Raw genomic sequence first — 5000 nt, 5'->3', positions numbered from 1 at the left:
AGAGCGAGCAGCAGCTTCACGTGGGCCAGTAATTTATATGGCAGCTGGAAAATGACAGCACCACTGCACACGTCCTACTGTAAAGGAAAAGCATAAGGCTATCTTAGAGGATAAGGATTTACACACCAGCACTCGGATCATGTGATCAGTGACTCATTTGTTTGGCAGATGCAGAAGCATTTGTTAATTCATTGAATTGTACCCATAGTGCGTGCGCAGCCAACATACCGTGTGGAAATTGATTTGGCTGCTTGTGTTAACACATGCCACTCAAATTGCTGTTTTAGAGTAAGTGTGTCTTATTCATATTACGGATGAATCGCTGAGCCAGTGCAGTTGTAAATGTGCAGATTTAGGCGAGAAGAAATAATTTGCATAAAAACAGACCCACATTTGTATAGTTCCCAAAACCTTGAACTGTTCACCTAGCTCTTATAATGAAACCAAAACCATATACAAATGCTCCCATTCCTTAACCATTACATTAACCAAGTTCTTAACCAGTACCAAACACCTCAAACCAACCTGGATCTAAATTGAGATGGACTCCTAAATGTTGGATTCACGGTGATCTCTACATGAAACTGCACACTCCTAAGAACTGCAGTCAGCTTCCACCTGCCTCTGGAGGTAGGTGGAGTTCCTGAGTTGCGGTGGTATTGCTTCCCCTCCTGACGGATGCTGTGCCTTGGTCCCCGAGCATGCTAATGCAGACTGATATTTCTGTGTGAATATTGCTTTTATTCCCTATTCTGGGGAATATACCTGTGCGGTGCACAGGCACAAGCCGTCTGAGAGGGAAACCCCCGCCAGATGTACTACAACATCACTTTGCACGCATGATCAAACACCTACATCTGGTTACTGGGGGCTCTCCCCCTCCGCTCCCTCCACAGATGCTAAATGATATCGTTAACATTAACGCAGGAGACATTTACACGCTGGCTTGCGCAATTACACCTCTGATTCAGCGGAATCCAGACAGATGCAGTGTGATCGGTAATTAGATTTTACATTGGGCGCATCGCACACGCCGACAAGTGTGTGTGCGTGCGTGCACGCGCGCACACAAGATGCAAAACCACGCAAGCCCACACATATGCAGAAACACACACACAGACACAGACCATTTGCCAGTGCCTTGCTCCTAATTAGAGCGCTAGTCTGGCTAGAGGAGGTACGCTACGGCAGACTAGCCCTCATTATACAGCTGGGGTGTATGAACCAGAGGATATCTATTATGATCACGCATCAGGGTATCCATTACCCAGCATTAGTAGCCTGTTTCCATTGGAATCGCACACAGAGTTCACAACGCAGCGCAGCCCAAGCACTCATACCGCAGGGGGAGCGGAGAGCCCAACCACACAAGGATGGAGTGGGTTTGTAAAGTCGGTGTGTGCGAGCTATTAAGACAGCCGTGTCGGTCTGAGAGGAGGGGGGGGGGTTGCGGTTTGTCCCATCGTGCATATCGGCTAATCTAATCTAATCTCATAAAAATAGAGAGACACCCACTTGAGCAACCGGACCCTAATTGGTGATTAGCGGGCCAACTAGCACTATGAAGAGCGTCTTTAAGTGCGCCGCTCATCCAGTCTCGTGCACTTTTTCCTCCCTGTGTTCAGAGGCAGGAGGCCCGAGCGAGGCCTCATCCACACCGCCACCGCCGCCGCCACCGCCGCCAAGCGGCCACCGGGAGAGCGGTCGGACGCCAGGAGCGACCCTCCAGCGGCAGACCCGGGAAGGGATCCCTAGGAGCGCGTCTGGCCCCTCCAACAGATGGGACTCTCATCGGCTCCCAGCTTTTAATTGCCCCCCCTAGATTAACTGCCGTGCAAACATGCCCCCCCCCCCCTCTTCACCCCCCTCCCCCCCTTCAGCCCCCCCCCCTCCCCTCCACTCTTTCCACCAGCAGCCAAGTGGTTCAGTGCAAGCCATCTATCCACCAGAGTCCCCCGTGCATTTTCATCATCCCCATTCTCTGAGGTTGCTAATAATGCAGGGTCATGTGGAATTGGCAGGCTAACTGATCTTGGCAGCTATTTACTGTACTGGAAGACACACTGGGGTAGACGCTGCGAGAGAGGGAGAGAGGGCCACTTTATTTTTGAAGATCTGTCATTATCCCCGGAAAGGTCACGGTTAATTGAGATGGAATTCCTGATTGCGTAATCCTGTGACCTCGGCTTAAAATGTTCATTTATCGGAGACAAAAGAGATGATTCCTGTACATTCCTGGCCATCACCGTGATGATGCTGCGTCTGTAAATTGGCGCAAGTGTCGTGGGGAGCGGTTTGAGAGATGCTGTGTTGTTATGCCGTTGCAATCAGGAATTATGTAAGTCACTCGCAATGATTTCCCTCCCAAGGTATCAGCAATTGAACACATTTTTTTCCCTGTCCTCACCACTGATTTGACAGATTACATTGAGATGAAGTAAATGAATAGGGGATATATCCTTCTAAAATCAGATACAATAGAATGGACTGCAGCCTCTTCTATAGTATCTGGTGTTGAAAGGGTTCGTCATATTTTATTTAGTGCATGAAAACAAAGCTGTACTTTAGTGCCGAAGTGATTGCATTGTTCTCTTTTAGCTGTAGATTAAGCACGGCGTCTGACATTTCTTTAAGATCAGGTTTTCTATTCAGACACTTTGAGGTATATATTTTACCTCACCCCCGCTTTCAAATGCCAGATTGTTATGTTCATTTATCACCTGTATACACACATACACACACACACACACACACACACACACACGCGTTCTAAGGAAGTGATTAGTACTTCCGGGTCACCCTGGTAGTGCACCCCGGGCCCAGCTCCCCCCATCCCCTGACATCCCTGACGGAGGTTACCATAGAGACAGGCCAGTAAGCGTGTGATAGGCCCAACTCTAAAACAGCAAGCAATTGTCTAGAATCCATTCGTGGTTTGCTGGCTTCAATCTACAAGGTCATTCATTCAATGTGACGACGCCCGACTCAGCCGAGGAACACCTCATTCTCATGATAATCAACATCCAGCCGTCACACAACACCCCTCTTTCTGCCGCATCCGTGGAGGACACCATCCCCCCAACCCCCCCTCCCCCCCCCCCCCAAAAAAAAAACCACACAAACACACAGCGGTTATTGATAAGAAAAAATAGCCATTCTGATAACAAAAAATGGCGGCGCAAAGCAGCGAACACACGAAATAGGGAGCAGAAAAACACGTGTATAGTCTGCATGCCCAGCCCCTGTCTCCATTTCCGATTCCCCCCCGCACCCCATATCAGCTGCTTGCCATGGGTGCTGCTCAATAATCCCTTATGCAATAAACGGACACAATCTTGCATGGCAGTTGATCTAATGTCACAGACGGATGATTATGATTAATGAGGTTTCCTTATTGTCCCTTTATGAGTTTGAGGAGAAGCTGAACTGAGAGAGATATCGTCTTACACAGAGCTGTGTGAGAGGCAAAGCCACGCTGGCTGAGAGGCGTTTGCCTTGCCTCTGCAATAAAGAAAATACATACGACAACATAAGGGGCCGAAATCCAATTTGAAAAAACGCCATTTTATCAATTGTTTTTTTTGCCCATTGCGTGGGCTCAAGGCGGTCATGTGTGAGTGTGATACCATAAGGGGCGACACACATCATACAATTAAATAAGTTAGAATATGTATATATATGTATATATAACGGATAAATTCCTATTTCGGTCTTCATCAATACGTGTCATTGTGCGGATTGTTTTTCTATCAAATGTATAACAGCGAAGAGTCTCCATCTCTTTTCATTGTAGATGTTTCCATTTTGTCTTCATTTTCCCCTTCAAGTCTCCCCTTCCCACTCCTCCATTTACTCTCCCCCACCTTTCGTTCCTTATTCCTTTTTTTCCGCACACACACACACACACACCCAGTTATCCGTAATCTCTTCTATAAGACTAGAACCAATGCATGTGTGAACCAGCCATGTTTGATCTGGTAAATGCAATTTGAGTTAATCAACGTTCTGATTGATAATTGTGGAAATTCTGCATAAATAGACACACACACGAAGGTAGCATACAAAATATGCTACATTTGCGAGCAGGTATGTGAACACACACACACACACACACACACACACACACACACACACACACACACACACACACACACACACACACACACACACACACAAATACACACACACACACAGACACACACGTATATGAAACAAGCTTGCATGCACAAGCAGAGACAAACAAACACACACATTCAGCAAGAAACACATATTCGCCTTGAACAAAAAACCTATTTCCATGTTTGAATACCAACTTTGAATAGAGGAACAGCTAGAGGCCACTTTAGTTGAAAATGAATTACTTTCAATTTTGAAAGGAAATAGAAATTGCATGTCCATCCAGGAATATTTGGGGTGAAATGCTGCAGATTTTTTTTTCCTCCATAGGAATCATGCATCTTTCAGCTCACATCCCCCATTACATTGTTCAGCCTACATCCTAAATGTAACAAACACATTTCATTTCAAACGTTGAATGAAACCGCTAGTAGTTTGAGGTACGCTGGAATATCACTGGTATAGACACATTTCCTCACTTAATCATGACAAAAATATGTTAATGCTAAAATGTATATACTGCCTTGTAAATTGATCATGTTAAAATTAATCAATCAATATACAATATTAATTTAGGCTACTTTGAACTTGAAACATAGGATTACTGTGGGGGAGGGATGGGTCTCAAACCAAACGTCTATTACATCAAATACGTCACTTATTACTAAGGGCCAGAGCAAAACCAAACGTGGCCTTAACGGAATAAGTTTCAATCGGCATCAAAGAGCAATGATTGAAGTGATTTGCATGTTGGGAATTATCAAGGTCATTGAAGGCTTTAATCTGTTTACACACATATATATTTTATAATATTTATATATATTTGTATAACTGTGTGTGTGTGTGTGTGTGTGTGTGTGTGTGTGTGTGTGTGTGTGTGTGTG

The 5000-nt window shown here is 45.4% G+C and overlaps 1 protein-coding gene across 2 annotated transcripts in view; it reads right to left on the bottom strand.

The window, feature by feature from the left end:
- dscamb (Down syndrome cell adhesion molecule b) overlaps positions 1-5000 on the bottom strand; it is a 131835-nt gene that overhangs the window by 125519 nt on the left and 1316 nt on the right. The window lies entirely within an intron of this gene.

This window comes from Gadus morhua, chromosome 16 (assembly GCF_902167405.1).
Source record: "Gadus morhua chromosome 16, gadMor3.0, whole genome shotgun sequence".
NCBI lineage: Eukaryota > Metazoa > Chordata > Actinopteri > Gadiformes > Gadidae > Gadus > Gadus morhua.
This window is presented reverse-complemented; position numbering and strand designations above follow the sequence as displayed.